The sequence below is a fragment of the Nerophis lumbriciformis genome, linkage group LG28 (genome assembly GCF_033978685.3).
Source record: "Nerophis lumbriciformis linkage group LG28, RoL_Nlum_v2.1, whole genome shotgun sequence".
NCBI classification, from domain to species: domain Eukaryota; kingdom Metazoa; phylum Chordata; class Actinopteri; order Syngnathiformes; family Syngnathidae; genus Nerophis; species Nerophis lumbriciformis.
In genome coordinates this window covers 726,019-745,844 of record NC_084575.2, presented here as the reverse complement: position 1 = coordinate 745,844, position 19,826 = coordinate 726,019, and the positions used below count along the sequence as shown (strand labels likewise).

Below are 19,826 nucleotides of genomic sequence, written 5' to 3'. Positions count from 1 at the left end.
GGCATCTCTATATAAGATATTGCCTGCTGTCACTGTTATCATGCTTTTCTTTGCTATAATATTTGTTTCAATAACTATGTGATATAAAATGTTTAAAAAATAAATGGAAAGTAAATAACAAACCTTTAATGATGGTGTTCAGTGGCGCCCCCGTGCGACATTCATTGCAATGACAAGAGTGAAAGTGGTAGAAATTGTAGCGATATTACTGCCTGATTCTTTTAAATTTACCCTTCCACGTGTTCTTATTGTTCTTCCCTTTTACTCTTAGGTAATATATTTTTATACAAAACATTGAAATATCACAGAGCGTGATGTCGCAGGAGATCTGTCATTAAAAAAAGTCCAGGAAGTGAAGTGCTTTTCGCGCATGCGTTGATCGATCGTGTCGTGAATTTCTATCATTTTTAAAAAGTGTGAAACATTTGCTCTCATACACAAAAGTCTCTTTCTTGAAGTGAAATCCTAATTCTCACATTGTGTTAATGATGAGATTTTATTATTTCAATCTTGGAAGATTGTACAAAATAGAAAAAGCCCTTAAATGATTATATTTATTGGAATTATTTAAGTGGTTTTAAATAAGCACGTTTAAGCACAAGTTTATTATTCATTTGTATATATGTTTATTTTAATCTTATTCGTATGGTCTCTCATATTTACTTTGACTTTCTTTAACATGTTTTGTTTGTAGGAGGATTGTATTTAATGTGATGTGTTTCATATTGCTGAGTAAAATATTGAAAAACATTGACTCATATTGTATTGAAAGCACCTTAATGTGTGTGTACATTGTTTATGTATGTTTAATTGTTCAATACAAAATAAAATAAATAGTCAGAAGTAGAACTGATTTACAAACAAAGTCTAATATTAACATAAATAATGTTGAAGTCATATTACATGACATGATATACCATACTTAGACTTAGACTTAGACTAACTTTAATGATCCACAAGGGAAATTGTTCAACACAGTAGCTCAGTTACAATGATGGAAAGTGTAAGGATGGAAAGGACAATGCAGGTATAAATAGACTAATATAGCCATAAAAGATCTAACATATATACGAATATATACATAATATGTGTACAGTAAATAATATATACAGATATATATATACCATACCATACCAACTTTATTTATAAAGCCCTTTAAAAAGAAGCACAGTTGAAGAACAATTAAAGGGCTGAACACCACAAAGAAATAGAGGCAAAGCACAGACTAAAAAATAACATTTAAAACAGAAGTAAAATACACATTGAAAAAGCAAATACAAATTATCCTAAGAACAATTTGTTAGATAAAAAGCAGTTAAAAAGTTAAAAACGGTTAAAAAAGTTAAAAACAGTTTAAATGTCATGCTGGGTTAAAAGCCAGTGAATAAAAATGGGTTTTAAGAAGGTTCTTAAAGGCCTACTGAAAGCCACTACTACCAGTCTGATAGTTTATATATCAATGATGAAATCTTAACATTGCAACACATGCCAATACGGCCGGGTTAACTTATAAAGTGCAATTTTAAATTTCCCGGGAAACTTCCGGTTGAAAACGTCTCGGTATGATGACATTTGCGCGTGACGTCACGGGTTGAAGCGGAAGTATTGGGACACCATTGAATCCAATTCAAACAGCTATGTTTTCATGGCAAAATTCCACAGTATTGTGGACATCTGTGTTGGTGAATCTTTTGCAATTTGTTCAATGAACAATGGAGACTGCAAAGAAGAAAGCTGTAGAGGCGATCGGTGTATTAGCGTCTGGCTACAGCAACACAACCAGGAGGACTTTGACTTGGATAGCAGACGCGCTACCGTGACTACAGCTTTGGCTTCCAAACATTTGATTGCTTGCCCGTACGTGCGTGCCGCTATGTGCATGTCGCGTACGTAACTTTGGGGAAAAATATGTTTCTTGCCGACTCTGATGGCGGCCGGGGTGTCGTCGAAAGCTACAACGCCCGCCGCCGCACCGCTGTCCTCACCTGTCTGGGTTGACTTCCTCCGTCTCCGGGCCGCCGACCGCATCGATGATCGGGTGAAGTCCTTCGTCGCACCGTGGATCACTGGAACGCAAGTGAGCACGGGTGTTGATGAGCAGATGAGAGCCGGCGTAGGTGGAGAGCTAATGTTTAGATCATAGCTCTGTCAGGTCCCGTAGCTAAGTTAGCTTCAATGGCGTCGTTAGCAACAGCATTGCTAGGCTTCGCCAGGCGGCACAGCATTAACCGTGTGGTTACAGGTCCAGAGTTTGGTAGTATTGTTGATCTTCTGTCTATCCTTCCAGTCAGGGGCTTATTTCTTCTGTTTCTATCTGCAGTTAAGCACGATGCTATCACGTTAGCTCCGTAGCTAAAGTGCTTCGCCGATGTATTGTCGTGGAGATAAAAGTCACTTTGAATGTCCATTTCGCGTTCTCGACTCTCATTTTCAAGAGGATATAGTATCCCAGGTGGTTTAAAATACAAATCCGTGATCCACAATAGAAAAAGGAGAAAATGTGGAATCCAATGAGCCCTTGTACCTAAGTTACGGTCAGAGCGAAAAAAGATGCGTCCTGCACTGCACTCTAGTCCTTCACTCTCACTTTCCTCATCCACAAATCTTTCATCCTGGCTCAAATTAATGGGGTAATCGTCGCTTTCTCGGTCCCAATCGCTCTCGCTGCTGGTGTAAACAATGTGCAGATGTGAGGAGCTCTTCAACCTGTGACGTCACGCTACTTCCGGTACAGGCAAGGCTTTTTTTTAATCAGCAACCAAAAGTTGCAAACTTTATCGTCGATGTTCTCTACTAAATCCTTTCAGCAAAAATATGGCAATATCGTGAAATGATCAAGTATGACACATAGAATGGATCTGCTATCCCCGTTTAAATAAGAACATTTCATTTCAGTAGGCCTTCAAACAGCTCTGCTTGTGCGCAAGTGTTTCATTGGTCTTGTGCCAAAGTACATCTCTGACATGTGAGAGCCATATGAAGCATCTCCTGCTCTGGGAACTTCAATGAGTGGTCTCCTGTTGGTACCTAGAGTCAGGGTCAACCATCATTTGTCTTATATTATCATCTAAGTTGAAGTGTTTTTATACTTCCAAAGTGTGTAGATGAGATATTTGTCAGTTTTCTTATTGGTTTAGTAAGTGTTTTCAGGCTGGATTTGAACTTTGCCAATGTTAATGCCTGTCTCACATCTTTAGGAATATGATTGTAGATTTTAGGAGCATAAAAGTGAAACATGACTCTGGCCACCAGCAGGAGAACACTCACTGAGGTTCCCAGAGCTGGGAATGGTTCATGTGACTCTAGCATGTCATAGAAGAAGATGAACATATACTAGTACAACAGCAGAGATGTTTTACACTCTATTCTTCTGAGCAAACTACTAATATGCTCATATTTGCGGGTTGTGTCAGGACTGGAGCAGCAGCATTGTGGATGTACTGCAGCTGCTCTACAGCTTGTTTAGAGAGCCCAGTGAGACGCTCTCAACTGCTGGAGACAACGGCATGGATGATTGACAATTTTTGTCATAATAATGCTTTCCATTATTCCATCTCATTTGAAATATTTCCATTACTTCAAATTAATTATAACAAGTATTATGCAAAGTTGCAGCCACAGAAATTTGAGTTCTATCCACCCATTGATTTATTTTTCTTTAAAGGGGAACATTATCACCAGACCTATGTAAGCGTCAATATATACCTTGATGTTGCAGAAAAAAGACCATATATTTTTTTAACCGATTTCCGAAGTCTAAATGGGTGAATTTTGGGGATTCAAACGCCTTTCTATTATTATCTCTCGGAGCGATGATGTCACAACGTGACGTCACATCGGGAAGCAATACGCCATTTTCTCAAACACCGAGTCAAATCAGCTCTGTTACTTTCTGTTTTTTCGACTGTTTTCCGTACCTTGGAGACATCATGCCTCGTCGGTGTGTTGTCGGAGGGTGTAACAACACCAACAGGGACGGATTCAAGTTGCACCAGTGGCCCAAAGATGCCAAAGTGGCAAGAAATTGGACGTTTGTTCCGCACACTTTACCGACGAAAGCTATGCTACGCCAGAGATGGCAAGAATGTGTGGATATCCTGCGACACTCAAAGCAGATGCATTTCCAACCATAAAGTCAAAGAAATCTGCCGCCAGACCCCCATTGAATCTGCCGGAGTGTGTGAGCAATTCAGGGACAAAGGACCTCGTTAGCACGGCAAGCAATGGCGGCAGTTTGTTCCCGCAGACGAGCGAGCTAAACCCCCTGGATGTCTTGGCTCACACCATCCCTTATGCCACCGAAGATGATCAAGAGAAGAATATCGACCCTAGCTTCCCTGGCCTGCTGACATCAACTCCAAAACTGGACAGATCAGCTTTCAGGAAAAGAGAGCAGATGAGGGTATGTCTACAGAATATATTAATTGATGAAAATTGGGCTGTCTGCACTCTCAAAGTGCATGTTGTTGCCAAATGTATTTCATATGCTGTAAACCTAGTTCATAGTTGTTAGTTTCCTTTAATGCCAAACAAACACATACCAATCGTTGGTTAGAAGGCCATCGCCGATTTCGTCCTCGCTTTCTCCCGTGTCGCTGGCTGTCGTGTCGTTTTCGTGGGTTTCGCTTGCATACGGTTCAAATCGTTATGGCTCAATAGCTTCAGTTTCTTATTCAATTTCGTTTTCGCTACCTGCCTCCACACTACAACCATCCGTTTCAATACATGCGTAATCTGTTGAATCGCTTAAGCCGCTGAAATCCGAGTCTGAATCCGAGCTAATGTCGCTATAGCTTGCTGTTCTTTCCGCCATGTTTGTTTGTGTTGGCATCACTATGTGACGTCACAGGAAAATGGACGGGTGTATATAACGATGGTTAAAATCAGGCACTTTGAAGCTTTGTTAGGGATATTGCGTGATGGGTAGAATTTTGAAAAAAACTTCGAAAAATAAAATAAGCCACTGGGAACTGATTTTTAATGGTTTTAACCCTTCTGAAATTGTGATAATGTTCCCCTTTAAGTGTTTTTAAATCCCTGCAGCTTCCATGACTGTTACACATTTGTGTATACTGGCCTGATACTTAAACCTGAACATCTTATCACACACAGTGCAACTAAACGGTATCTCTCCAGTGTGTGTGTTCTCATGTGTGTGGTCATGTCACGCTTTCTGGAGAAACTCATTTTACAAACAGCGCAAGCAAAAGGTTTCTCTCCAGTGTGTGTTCTCGTGTGTAATATCATGCCATTCTTAGTGTTGAATCTTTTAGCACAAGCTGAGCAAGCAAAAGGTTTCTCTCCAGTGTGTGTTCTCATGTGTGTGGTCATGATTTGCTTTCTGGAGAAACTCTTCTTACAAACAGAGCAAGTAAAGGGTTTCTCACCTGTGTGTGTTCTCATGTGTAATATAATTTCCTTCTTAGTGTTGAATCTTTTAGCACAAGCTGAGCAAGCAAAATGTTTCTCTCCAGTGTGTGTTCTCATGTGTCTGGTCATGTTACACTTTTTGGAGAAACTCTTCTTACAAACGGAGCAAGTAAAAGGTTTCTCTCCAGTATGTGTTCTCATGTGTCTGGTCATGTAATGCTTTGTGGAGAAATTCTTCTTACAAACAGAGCAAGTAAAAGGTTTCTCTCCAGTGTGTGTTCTCATGTGTGTGGTCATGTTTTGCTTGCTGGAGAAACTCTTCTTACAAACAGAGCAAGTAAAAGGTTTCTCTCCAGTACCGGTATGTGTTCTCACGTGTCTTGTAAAATTACTCTTCCATCTAAATGATTTCCCACATTCATTGCAGTCAAAGTGTTTGTTGTTAGTGTGATGTCTCGTATCACCTTTAGAGTCATTTTTACTCTCCAAAGGTTTTTGGATGTGGTCACTGTGATCAGAAGAGTGTGACATCATGTGGTCCATGTCTGACAGTGGAGCAAAGATGCTGTCTGGTTCTGACTTGATATCTTCACAATGCTCTCCATCAGCTTCTGTGATGTGTTGACTTACAAGCTCCGCCCCTCTGTTCTCCTCACTTTGACTGTGATGAAGCTGTAAGGACTGAGCTTCATCTTCATCATGAAGCTGCTCCTCTTTAATGTGGGAGGGGGCCTGTAGCTCCTTCTGTCCCACACTGGTGTGCCACTCCTCTTCATGACTCCCCGCTGACACCCGCTGGACGTCTGCAGAACAAATGAGGTGTTACTGTATTGAAGTTTGCAGTATTCAAACTATTGACATGTGAGCTAGGCCAAATAGACAGTGATGGGCAAGCTACCTGGACAATGTAGTAAGCTAAGCTACAAGTTACTCTCAATTAAATGGAGCTAAGCTATACACTGCAAAAGTAGCTTGCCACATCAAATATATATATATATATATATATATATATATATATATATATATATATATATATATATATATATATATATATATATATATATATATATATTGGCCCACATGTATAATATCAATGTTTATGTTGTCCATGGAAAGAAGTTAGTAAGAAGCAAAAGAAAAACAACCAACCATGGATGACAAAAGGACTGAAAAATGCTTGTCACAAAAAAAGACATTATATGGAATATTAATAACACAGACATCTATGGAGGCAGAAAATAAGTATAATAAATATAAAAACAAGCTAATTGGTATACTAGGAACATGTAAGAAGGAATACGACAGACAATTATTAAAGAAGAACAGAAACAACATGAGAGCAACATGGGGCATCCTAAATAGCATCATTAAAAATGCTGCTAAGAAAGATTACCCCCAGTACTTTCTACATGGAAATACAAAAAATGACAATATGAACCAAATAGTTCAACGTTTTAATGATTACTTTGTTAATATTGGAAAAAATGTGGAACAAAGATTTCCAAATGCAGATGATGGATCAGTTGAGGACTTGAGTGAGCTCATAGACAGAAATCCCAATTCCATGTTTCTTAAGAACGTGACTAAAGAAGAAATAATCAAAATTGTAAAACATTGTAAATCCAAGACCTCAACCGACTGTCATGGAATAGATATGGTAACCATAAAAAAGGTTCTAGAAGACATTTCAGAACCTCTGACATATATCAGCAACGTATCATTTCTAACCCGCAAATTCCCTGACCAAATGAAAACTGCAAAAGTCGTATCAATTTATAAGAATGGAGACATACACCAGTTTACTAACTACCGTATTTTCCGCACTATAAGGCTCATCGGATTATAAGGCGCACCTTCAATGAATGGCATATTTCAAAACTTTGTTCATATATAAGGCGCACCGGATTATAAGGCGCACCTATGTCAACAAAACAGTCAGATAGGTCAGTCAAACTTTATTAATAGATAACAAACCAGCGATATATATCTGGGATTTATATAGCGCTTTTCTAAGTACCCAAAGTCGCTTTACATGTAGAACCCATCATTCACACCTGGTGGTGGTAAGCTACTTTCATAGCCACAGCTGCCCTGGGGTAGACTGACGGAAGCGTGGCTGCAATTTGCGCCAACGGCCCCTCCGACCACCACCTATCATTCATCATTCAATTCACCGGTGTGAGTGGCACCGGGGACAAAGGGTGAAGTGTCCCGCCCAAGGACACAACGGCAGCGATTTTTGGATGGTAAGAGGCGGGGAGCGAACCTGCAACCCTCAGGTTTCTGGCACGGTTGCTCTACCCACTACACCATGCCGTTCTGACAACTCCGTTCACTCCCAAAATGAATAAACAGCTGATTTACTCGTGTTACGTAAATCAAACGTGCAATCACAATATAGTAACACGTGAAATAGTGCAGAGCAATAACAATATATCAATAACTCAACGTTGCTCAAACGTTAATGTCACACAACACAACACACTACCGTATTTTCCGCACTATAAGGCGCACCTAAAAACCACAAATTTTCTCAAAAGCTAACAGTGCGCCTTATAACCCGGTGCGCTTTATTACGATTCATTTTCATAAAGTTTCGATCTCGCAACTTCGGTAAACAGCCGCCATCTTTTTTCCCGGTAGAACAGGAAGCGCTTCTTCTTCTACGCAAGCAACCGCCAAGGTAAGCACCCGCCCCCATAGAACAGGAAGCGCTTCTTCTTCTACTGTAAGCTACCGCCCGCCCCCGGAAGAAGAAGAAAAAACGCGCGGATATCACCGTACGTTTCATTTCCTGTTTACATCTGTAAAGACCACAAAATGGCTCCTACTAAGCGAAAAGGATCCGGTTCATAAAAAGACGCAATCTCTCCATCCGCACACGGATTACTACCGTATTTCACAGCAACTGAACCGCACTGTGGAACGGGAGCACGTACGGTGAATATTCGCACCACAGGGAATGAGAAGTCATCCTTCACTGTGGTTCTAGCTTGCCATGCTAACTTCCACCCATGGTGATATTCAAAAGGAAGACCTTGCCAAAAGAGACCTTTCCAGCCGGCGTCATCATAAAAGCTAACTCGAAGGGATGGATGGATGAAGAAAAGATGAGCGAGTGGTTAAGGGAAGTTTACGCGAAGAGGCCGGGTGGCTTTTTTCACACAGCTCCGAAGGCGAACACACCTTCACTAAGACGGGCAGACAGCGCCGGACGACATACGCCAACATTTGCCAGTGGATCGTAAATGCCTGGGCAGATATTTCGGTCACAACTGTGGTCCGAGCTTTCCGGAAGGCAGGATTCACAGAACTGCTGCACAACAACAGCGACACTGAATCCGATGACTTCAACGAGACGGAGCCGGCCATTTTTGGATCCCACGCTTGCGCAACTTTTCAATTCGGACACCGAAGACGAAGAATTCGAAGGATTTACGAATGAAGAATAACTTCAGAAGGTGAGCGCTATGTTTATTTTGTGTGTTGTGACATTAACGTTCGAGCAACATTATGTTGCTATTGCTCTACACCATTTTGAATTTTACTATGTTTGTGATTGCACATTTGCGTACATTTTGGGACAGAGTTGTTAGAACGCTGGTTTTCAATATATTATTAAAGTTTGACTGAACTATCTGACTGTTTTTTTGACATTCCCTTTAGCGCAGCGTAGGCGCGGCTTATAATCCGGGGCGGCTTATTGGTGGACAAAGTTATGAAATATGTAATTCATTGAAGGTGCGGCTAATAATCCGGTGCGCCTTATAGTGCGGAAAATACGGTAAATAAAAATGTAAAGCTCACTTTATGAAGTTATAGCTCATTCACAAATCCCTCGAATTCTTCCTCTTCAGTGTCCGAATTAAACAGTTGAGCGAATACGGCATCCAACATGGCCGGCTCCGTCTCGTCAAAGTCGTCATTAATGGAGTCAGTGTCGTTGCCGTTTATTAGTTCAGTGACAATTCCTGCCTTCCTGAAAGCTCGGACCACAGATGAGACTGAATCAGCCCAGGCATTTACGATCCACTGGCAGATAGTGGCGTAAGTCGTCTGGCGCTGTCTCCCTGTCTTGGTGAACGTCACGTGTGTTCGCCTTCTGTCATCCACTGTTCCCACGCAGTTAGCAGTCTAGCTTCGAATGCCCTGTTGACACCAATATCTAGCGGCTGGAGGTCTTTTGTCAATCCACCCGGAATGACGGCGAGTATTGAATTAAGTGCATAAGCGTGTCTCTTAATGTGATGTTATGAGCTAGCAAATATAACAACTACACTACCCAGCATGCAACGATAGTGACGAGCATGCGCGGTAGCCCTGAGAAGCGTTGTTGTATGCTGGCAGTTAGAATGTGGTTATGAGCACGCTGTGAGTAAACGTTGAGAACTCAGTTAACACGCCTCGTCTGCATTATTTATAATTAGACAGACAACACACTTAATAGGAGCCATTTTGGGGTCTTTACATAAACACACAAATGGAAATGAAACGTCACATATCCCAGCATGCACCGCGCGCTTCTTCTTCTTCTACGGGGAAAAAAGATGGCGGCTGTTTACCGTAGTTGCGAGACCGAAACTTTATGAAAATTAATATTAATATTAACCCATATATAAGGCGCACCGGATTATAAGGCGCACTGTCAGCTTTTGAGAAAATTTGTGGTTTTTAGGTGCGCCTTATAGTGCGGAAAATACGGTACACACCAGAATTCACAGCTAATATGTCAACATGGATAGCATTAATCCAAATAACAAAAGAAATGAGCAATGCAATAGATGGTAAAGAATGTGCGGCCGCAGTATTCATGGACAAAACTAAAGCATTTGACACAATTAATCATGATATTTTTATAACAAAACTAGAAGGATATGGCATCAAAAGGGTTGGTCTTGAACTGGGTAAGAAGCTATTTAACCAACAGGAAGCAATATGTGAAGATGGGTGAAAATATGTCAACACGGCTAGATATATCTTGTGGTGTACCCCAGGGATCAATACTGGGACCAAGATTGTTTCATCTTTATATAAACCACATTTGTAAAGTTACAAAGGACTTAGTTAGTTTTATTTGCAGACGACACAACTGCTTTCTGTTTAGGAGAGAACACACAGAAAATAATACAAATAATAACAGAAGAAATGAACACATTAAAAAGATGCTTTGACAAAAACAAACTATCTTTGAGTCTCAGTAAAAGTAAAATAATGCTATTTGGTTACAGGAGAAGTCCAAATGGACAGAGTAGACATTGAATGGGTAAAATAAACCGGATTTTTGGGTGTAATAACAGATGATAAATTGAACTGGAAATCTCATGTAAAAAATATACCACATAAGGTGGCAAAAGACATTGCAATAATGAATAAAGCAAAATAAGTCCTGGGACAAAAATGACTTCATATTCTCTACTGCTCACTAGTGTTACATATCTGACTTATTGTGTAGAAATATGGGAAATAACTACAAAAGTACACTTCATTCATTAACTGTGTTACAAAAAAGATCAGTTATAATAATACATCATGTTGGATATAGACAACATACAAACACTTTATTTATTGAATCAAAAATACTGAAATTCCACCACATAGTGAATTAGCAAACAGCTAAAATGATACACAAAGCAAACTATAACCTGCTAGCCAAGAATGTACAACAATTCTCAAATAAAGATGAGAAATATCATCTTAGAGAAAAATGTAATTTAAAACATTTGTATGCACGTACAACACTTAAGACCTTCAGTATATCAGTATGTGGAATTAAATGATGGAATGGATGAAGCAAAGCAATCAAACAATGTACTAATATGATCCACTTCAAGAAACTCTTCACACTTAAAGTGTTTACAAAGTACAAAGAAGAAGATAAACATTCTCAATTTATTTCATCCATTATTCATTTTCTACATCATCTTTACTCATCTCACCATATGAAATATAACTTACTTCACTCATTATTATTTATTTATTTTTATTGTGATTACTTATGGAGTATATTGTGAACACATTGAGAACAGGAAGTGAACAAAAGTGTTCGCAACTGTTATGTAAAAGAAAAGGGGTAGAATTAAATAAGCTCTGCTTCTTCCTACTTGTTCTGTCGCTGTCCTGGGGGCCGCTGTCGCTGTCCTGGGGGCCTCACCCCACCAGGACAAGGAACTGTGTAACCTTGACGAGATGCGACAGCTTAAACCTACCTGGTGCCTGCCTGGGCTCAGTGCATGGTGAACCTGTAACCTTCGGGGGGCTCACGGCACCAGGATGGCACTAATGAGCAGCTTCCGCCGAACCCCCTGCCATACGTAAGGGGTTCACAGCCCGTCAGCATGCTGTAAGGTGGCAGCCCCACCAGCTGACTAGCCATCGCAGGGCCAACTACCCAGCATGGTGAAAACTAAACAGTTACGAATCCAACCAGAGCAACTAGATTTAACCGGACGGACTACCCTGGCAACAGACCCCTGCATGCCCTCGAACTACGACATTTGGATCTCCGTTACAAAACCCGCATTGCCTGCTGGAATGTCCAAACACTCCTACGCCCCGGCTATGCAACACTTCTCTCCCGTGAACTCTCCAACTACAACATTACCCTCGCTGGCCTTTGCGAGTCACGCTGGCGCGGTACTGGAGAGACCACCGCCGGCGACCACCTTTTTCTCTGGAGTGGCCCAAATGATGGTAGAGGCCTCTACGGCGTAGCCCTAGCCATCCCGCTATACCGGAGGAAGTCAATCATCAGCTGGAAACCAGTCAGTGATAGACTGCTCTCTGTCCGTCTATTACACCAACATGGGAAGATGACAGTTATTGTCGCCTATAGCCCAACTGATGTCACCCCAGACCAGGCAAAGGACACCTTCCACGACCGGCTACATGACGCCATCCTGGCAGCCCCCCCTCATGACATTGTCATCGTCCTCACAGATGCCAATGCTACAATCTCCACCCAGGACCTCACCCTCCCGGCAGTAACAGGTCCCGTCTTTATCAACAGCACCACCAATGATAACGGCCAACGATTGCTTAATCTGTGCAGAGCCACCAACCTCTGCATCGCCGACACTTGGTTTCCCCGGAAGCGGATCCATCATTGGACCTGGTACAGCCCAGATGGAAAAACAAAGAAAGCCATCGACCACATCCTCATATCCCGCCGCTGGAAAACATCCATCACCAACTGCCGTGTCTTCAGAGGTGCACAGCTTGGTAACACCGACCACCGCCTGCTGATAGCCGACATGCGGCTGAAGTTCAAGGCAGGGGCATTAACTAATGCCTCCCCCAGGCTAGACTCCTCACGACTGCAAGACCCGGCCATCATGGAGACGTACAGGTGTTCCATCGCAAACCGATTCAATGCCCTCTCCAGTGGGATTGATAAAGAATGGCCTCACTTTAAAAACAAGGTCATTGAGGCTTCCAAAGAATCAATCGGGCGGACGAGACCTGCCACCAAGAAGCCCTGGATATCACAAGACACACTAGATATCGTGAATAACAGACGAGCAGCCCGTCTGCGGGGAGACCTGGACCTGTATCGACGCCTCAACAGCCAACGCAATCTGCCTATTCGACGCGACAGGGAGAACTTCTGGAGCAACCAGGCGACAGCCATGGAGACGGCTTCCCAAAACAACAACCTGCGGCAGCTTTTCAACCTGCTCCGCAAAGGGAAAGCGGGCCCCCGCCAGCGCTGCTTCCTAGTCAAGGATCAGGCTGGCAACATCCTCTCCACTGAAACGGATTGCATCAGCCGCTGGAAGGAGCATTTCAGCGAGCTCCTCAACCATCCCCCTTCCCCGGAAGACCCCACCCCTACCACCCACACCACCACAATCCCGGACTGCTCCACCGCCCCTGTCTCTCCAGCTGAAGTCAGAGCAGCCCTAACGAAACTCAAGAATGGAAAAGCCCCTGGCTTATGTACCATCACAGCAGAGATGCTGAAGGCCAGAGGAGACAACATCATCCTCTGGCTCACACAGATCATCAACCATGTGTGGGTCTCTGAGTCGCTGCCTGATGACTGGAGGCGGGGCATTATACTACCATTTTGGAAGCATAAGGGAGACCAGCTGACCTGCAGCAACCATAGAGGGATCACACTCCTCTCCATCCCCGGTAAACTCTTTACCCGCATATTACTCACCCGAGCTCTACCTGCAACCAGAAGCAGACGCCGCCAAGAACAGGCCGGCTTCATGCTCAATCGTTCCACCATGGATCACATCTCTGCCATCCGGCTCTTAATAGAAAAGGCCCGGGAGCTCAGAAAGGACCGGCACCTCTACATTGCCTTCATTGACCTTAAGGCTGCCTTCGACACTGTGGACCACGGGTCCCTCTGGAACATCCTGAAGTCCCTCGGAGTCCCAACTAAAATCACCACACTCTTTCAGCAGTTGTATCAGGGTACAGAAAGCTGTGTGCGTGTGAGCTGTAAAGACTCTGAGTGGGTCAGGCAAGGCTGTGTTGCCGCACCAGAACTATTTAACTGTGTCATCGACCACCTGATGTCCAGAGTCTGTGTGCGAGTCCCCGGGGTGTCACTTGGAAACTACACCCTAAAGGACCTCGAATACGCCGATGACACCACCCTGTTCAGTGAGACCGCTGACCAGCTCAGGGAGGCCCTCTGTGTGTTTGATGAGGAGACCAAACAGCTCGGCCTGAAAATCAGCTGGTCCAAAACCGAACTCATGCATATCGGCGATGGACCAGACCCACCACCCTTCTTATTTGAGAATACCCCTGTCCACTTTGTCCCTACCTTCAGATACCTCGGCTCGACAGTCACCAACACCGGCGACCTCAAACGAGAGGTGGACCGCCGTCGCACCCTTGCAGCCTCCGTCATGCAGTCCCTGTGGAGACCGTTGTGGCGACACCGGCACATATCTCGGGACACCAAGTTGAGGGTCTACAATTCCTCTGTCATCTCTGTCCTTCTGTACGGCTCGGAAACATGGCCGCTGAATAACATCCTGGCGGCCAGGCTAGATGGCTTTGATTCCAGAGCCCTCAGGAGGATAGAAGGCATCACGTGGAGCCAGCATGTCACCAACAAGACCCTAAGAGAGCTAACCCAACAGCTCCCAGCCTCTCGCCTCGCGGCAATGCGGCGAGTGCGCTGGTATGGCCATGTCATCCGCCTGCCGGGGGAACACCCCACGCGCAAAATCCTGGACTTCAACCCGCAGCGAGCTGGCTGGAGACGCCCTAGAGGCGCCCCCAGGACTCGCTGGCTGGCTGTATTAGCCCAGGACCTTAAGGCCTGCAATGTGACTATGGCACAAGCTCAACACCTTGCCCACAACAGACCCAGATGGAGAGACCTGGTTGCTATGGTCGGCTCTACGCGCCCTGAAGTGCAAGAGGACTAAGTAAGTAAGTAAGTAAGTCTTCCTACTCCTTTTCCAAAATGTTGAAAAGACAAACTGGAAATTGTGATGTATCATGTTGTATACATGCATGTGTGATGTATCATGTTGTAAGCATGCATGTGTGATGTATCATGTTGTATGCATGCATGTGTGATGTATCATATTGTATGCATGTGTGATGTATCATGTTGTATGCATGCATGTGTAATGTATCATGTTGTATGCATGCATGTGTGATGTATCATGTTGTATGCATGCATGTGTAATGTATCATGTTGTATGCATGCATGTGTGATGTATCATGTTGTATGCATGAATGTGTGATGTATCATATTGTATGCATGCATGCATGTGTGATGTATCATGTTGTATGCATGCATGTGTGATGCATCATGTTGTATGCATGCATGTGTGATGTATCATATTGTATGCATGCATGCATGTGTGATGTATCATGTTGTATGCATGCATGTGTGATGTATCATGTTTGTATGCATGCATGTGTGATGTATCATGTTGTATGCATGCATGTGTGATGTATCATGCTGTATGCATGCATGTGTGATGTATCATGTTGTATGCATGCATGTGTGATGTATCATGTTTGTATGCATGCATGTGTGATGTATCATGTTGTATGCATGCATGTGTGATGTATCATGTTGTATGCATGCATGTGTGATGTATCATGTTGTATTCATGCATGTGTGATGTATCATGTTGTATGCTTGTATGTTCCAAATAAACTCAACTCAACTAACACTTGGTGGACATTCAAGCCACAAAATGCAAATGGAGTATTGTTGGTGTATTTTGGATGGTTATAGAGGACCTCCCATTGGCTCCATTGCAAGTGGACTTTTATTTACATTTATGAGTTAGAATTAGGGCTGGGTGATGTATGGAATATACTGGATATATCGTGGGTTTGTCTCCGTGCGATATAGAAAATGACTATATGGTGATATTGGAGTATACGTTCTCACACAGTTGCTTTTAGCTGCAGGCATTACACTACAGGCTCTTCTCACTCTTTCTTGTCTCTCCTTCTCACAGAGACATAAAACAAGCGCACCTTCTTACATACGTCACATACTGTCACGTGTGCAACGTCATACGCTCTCACGGAGCAGACAGGTAGCGGCATGGTAACGTTAGCTGTGGTGCTACTGGTAATACGAGAGAAAGAAGGTGCCAATCTGGTAACAAATGAAGGAAGAAATAGTTCCCAAAACAAACAGCAGGGGGTCCATCGTCTGGCGGTGGTTTGGCTTCAAGCGGGTAGATGGTGAACAAGTACGCGGCAAAAGCGTTGCTACAAAAAGTAGCAGCACTGCTAATGTAGCATCATTTGAAAAGTCACCCGCTGGAGAATGAGGAGTGCTTGAAACTCCGCATGTCAACATCTCCGTTCAGTGCCACACCCACAAAATGCCCAAGCAACCATTTCCACATCAACACCGTATGAAACAAATAGTCAACAACAGAAGGAGATAACGTCCGCAGGAACCTACCACATAGTGAAGGACATACACTATTTGATTTCCTATTATGCAGCTCATTATTATATGACACTTATTGAAATATCTTGTGTGACATCATGCACAAAAGTGCACTTCATTTGTTTTAAACTATTGTAGTGGCGTTCTGTACAGAAAGTGCACTTTAATTTAGTGTTGTTTTGATATGTCATCTTAGTGACATCATGCACAGAAGTGAACTAATAGCTTGTTTTAAAATGTCTGACAATCTTGCACTTTCTGTTTTGAAATGACATGAATGTTTGTACCACTGCTCAATAACTGTTTAATAAATACACTTTTGCTAAATTGACTTAGTTGTGGTTTCCCTCTCTGCATGAAAGTTTAAAAGTAGCATATATTAATGCAGTATGAAGAAGAATGTTTTAATGTAGACACATATAATCATCATACTGCTGTGATTATATGCATCAAGTGTTCATTCAAGGCTAAGGCAAAATATCCACATATATATGGTGTATCGTGACATGGACTAAACATATTGACATATATCTGGTGTATGGTGACATGGACTAAACATATCCACATATATATGGTGTATGGTGACATGGACTAAACATATCCACATATATATGGTGTATCGTGACATGGCCTAAACATATCCACATATATATGGTGTATCGTGACATGGACTAAACATATCCACATATATATGGTGTATCGTGACATGGACTAAACATATCCACATATATATGGTGTATCGTGACATGGCCTAAACATATCCACATATATATGGTGTATGGTGACATGGACTAAACATATCCACATATATATGGTGTATGGTGACATGGACTAAACATATCCACATATATATGGTGTATCGTGACATGGCCTAAACATATCCACATATATATGGTGTATCGTGACATGGACTAAACATATCCACATATATATGGTGTATCGTGACATGGACTAAACATATCCACATATATATGGTGTATCGTGACATGGACTAAAAATAGAGATTTTAATAAAAGGCCATATCTCCCAGCCCTACTTAGAATGCATTTTTGTTTATATATATATCCACCATCATGTCTTTTAAAAAGATTGTGAACAATAGAAAAATTCCCAAAAAGTGCAGTTCCCCTCTAAATTTGTGACATGGCCTAAACATATCCACATATATATGGTGTATCGTGACATGGACTAAACATATCCACATATTAATAAAAGGCCATATCGCCCAGCCCTAGTTAGAATGTGATTGTATTTATTCTTTAAATATATCCACCATCATGTCTTTTATAATGATTGTGAACGATAGAAAAATTCCCCCAAAAAGTGCAGTTCCCCTCTAAATTCCAATGATTAGATTTAAGACTTGAAGTGTATGAGCATGAAGTGATGAAGCCTACTTGGATGAGTCTTCTAAGACAAAGTGAACAGTCCAGTTGTGATGGATTGAATGCCCTGAGAATAAAATGATATGTGCTTACTTGGACTGTGATGAAGCTGTGAGGACTCAGGTGCTTTGTCTTCATGCTCTTCAGTCTTCACAGAGACAACAGTCAGTGGAAACTTGCTGACATCATCCTCCTCCTGCCCTACAACACACTCTCCCTCCTCTTCCTCTTTCATGTGTGGATCTTCCTCTTCCTCTTTCATGTGGGTGTGCTGTGGATCCTCCTCTTCCTCTTTAATGTAGGTGGGCTGTGGATCATCCTCTTCCTCTTTAATGTGAAGGGGCTGTTGAACGTCTGTTGGGTAAATAAGTCAATAAGATAAAGAGAGAATAGAAATAGTTTTGGACTGACACTGTTAACACAATGACATTATTTGTGTTCTTTCGTGTGTTGTGTTAAAAGTGTGTAGCAAAACAACCAATAAAAACACGGGAAATACTTCCTTTTGTCCCAGCCACTAAAATTTATTCAAAAGTGAGTACAAAAACAGACTTGGAAATTTGATGAGAAGTTTTATTATAAGTACAAGGCAGCATTGATTGAGGCATTCTTAACTTTACACTCACTGATATAAAGTGTGTAAATATTGTATTCTGTATACGGTCTATGACACCTAAACTTTATCTCTAAACTTAACCACAATTTGTGGTGTAGAATGACGTCTGGAACTCAAGATAGTTCCACATGTCTGGGAACGCCACCGACGGATAATCCTTGATATTACTCAACAAATCTGTAGGGATCTATTCCGTTTCATAATTAGATTTTTTTCTCGTATCTGCTTTTCGCAGGAAGATCTCGGCCAGGGGTGTTTAAACTAATTTTAGATGGGGGGCCACATGGAGAAAGATCTACTCCAAGTTGGCCGGACTGGTAAAATCACGGCAAGATAACGTAAAAATAAAGAAAATTGCAGATTGTTTTCTTTGTTTACAAATAGAACAAACACATTCTGAAAATGTACAAATAATGTTTTTTTTTTTTTTTTTACATACAATAGTATTCTATCTTTAGTTGTCCTTTTTTACACTTTCAGAATCAATTATGTGATAATGTTCATCAGTCAACTCATTGGTGTTCATTTTCAATCCATCAAGATAAATAAATAATATCAAAATCAAATTACAGGATGTTATTGATGTAGTTTGCTCATTTTCCCAGACTGGTGCGCTAACATCATGTGTTTTAGTTGTGTTTTAGATATGTAGCATCATATACAAAGATACAAAGAATTGCTATTGCGACATCTAGAGGACACATTTAGAACAGAAGTTTCTTTCATTCAAAAATTTCGACTCATTTTTGTACTTAGCAAACTCATCCCGTCTCATTCACTCATTCACACACTAATGGCGAGATCTGCCATGCAAGGCGCTTACCACGGCCTGCCAGCCTTCCACCATCGGCCTGCCTGCTAGCCTTCCACCATCGGCCAGCCTGATAGCCTTCCACCATCGACCTGCCTGCTAGCCTTCCACCGTCGACCTGCCTGCTAGCCTTCCACCATCGACCTGCCTGCTAGCCTTCCACCATCGACCTGCCTGCTAGCCTTCCACCGTCGACCTGCCTGCTAGCTTTCCACCATCGACTTGCCTGCTAGCCTTCCACCATCGACCTGCCTGCTAGCCTTCCACCGTTGACCTGCCTACCAAATGGCTGCATACTATGGTAGAGTCCATTCATTTTTATTGTTTCCTTGTTTTGAGAGATCACGTCAACATTACTGCATCCTCCCCTATTGTGAGAACTTACTTTCACAGATTAAAGACTGACTCAAAAGATGGTAACTTTAAGCGCAAATGTTTAGTTATATTATTGTTATTGCTCTCGGGAAATGTTGAGACTAATCCAGGCCCTGATACACCTACACAAGGTTTTCCACCTACAGATTTTAAAACTAGTCTTGGGATTATTCATATCAATGTTCGGAGTTTACTCCCTAAGCTGGATATGATAAAGATCTGGATAAACTCAACAAATGCTGATATTGTAGTCTTATCTGAAACTTGGCTTAAACAATCTGTGCTTAATAAAGATATTTACATTAATGGCTATAATGTCTATCGTACTGACCGACAAAGAAAAGGTGGTGGAGTGGCCATATATATTAAGCA

General features: G+C 42.1%; 1 protein-coding gene across 1 annotated transcript in view; it reads left to right on the top strand.

Annotated features, from left to right (window-relative positions):
• The window catches only part of LOC133570631 (uncharacterized), a 682,377-nt gene that overhangs the window by 256,734 nt on the left and 405,817 nt on the right, over nt 1-19,826 (top strand). The gene's annotated exons all lie outside the window — the stretch shown is intronic.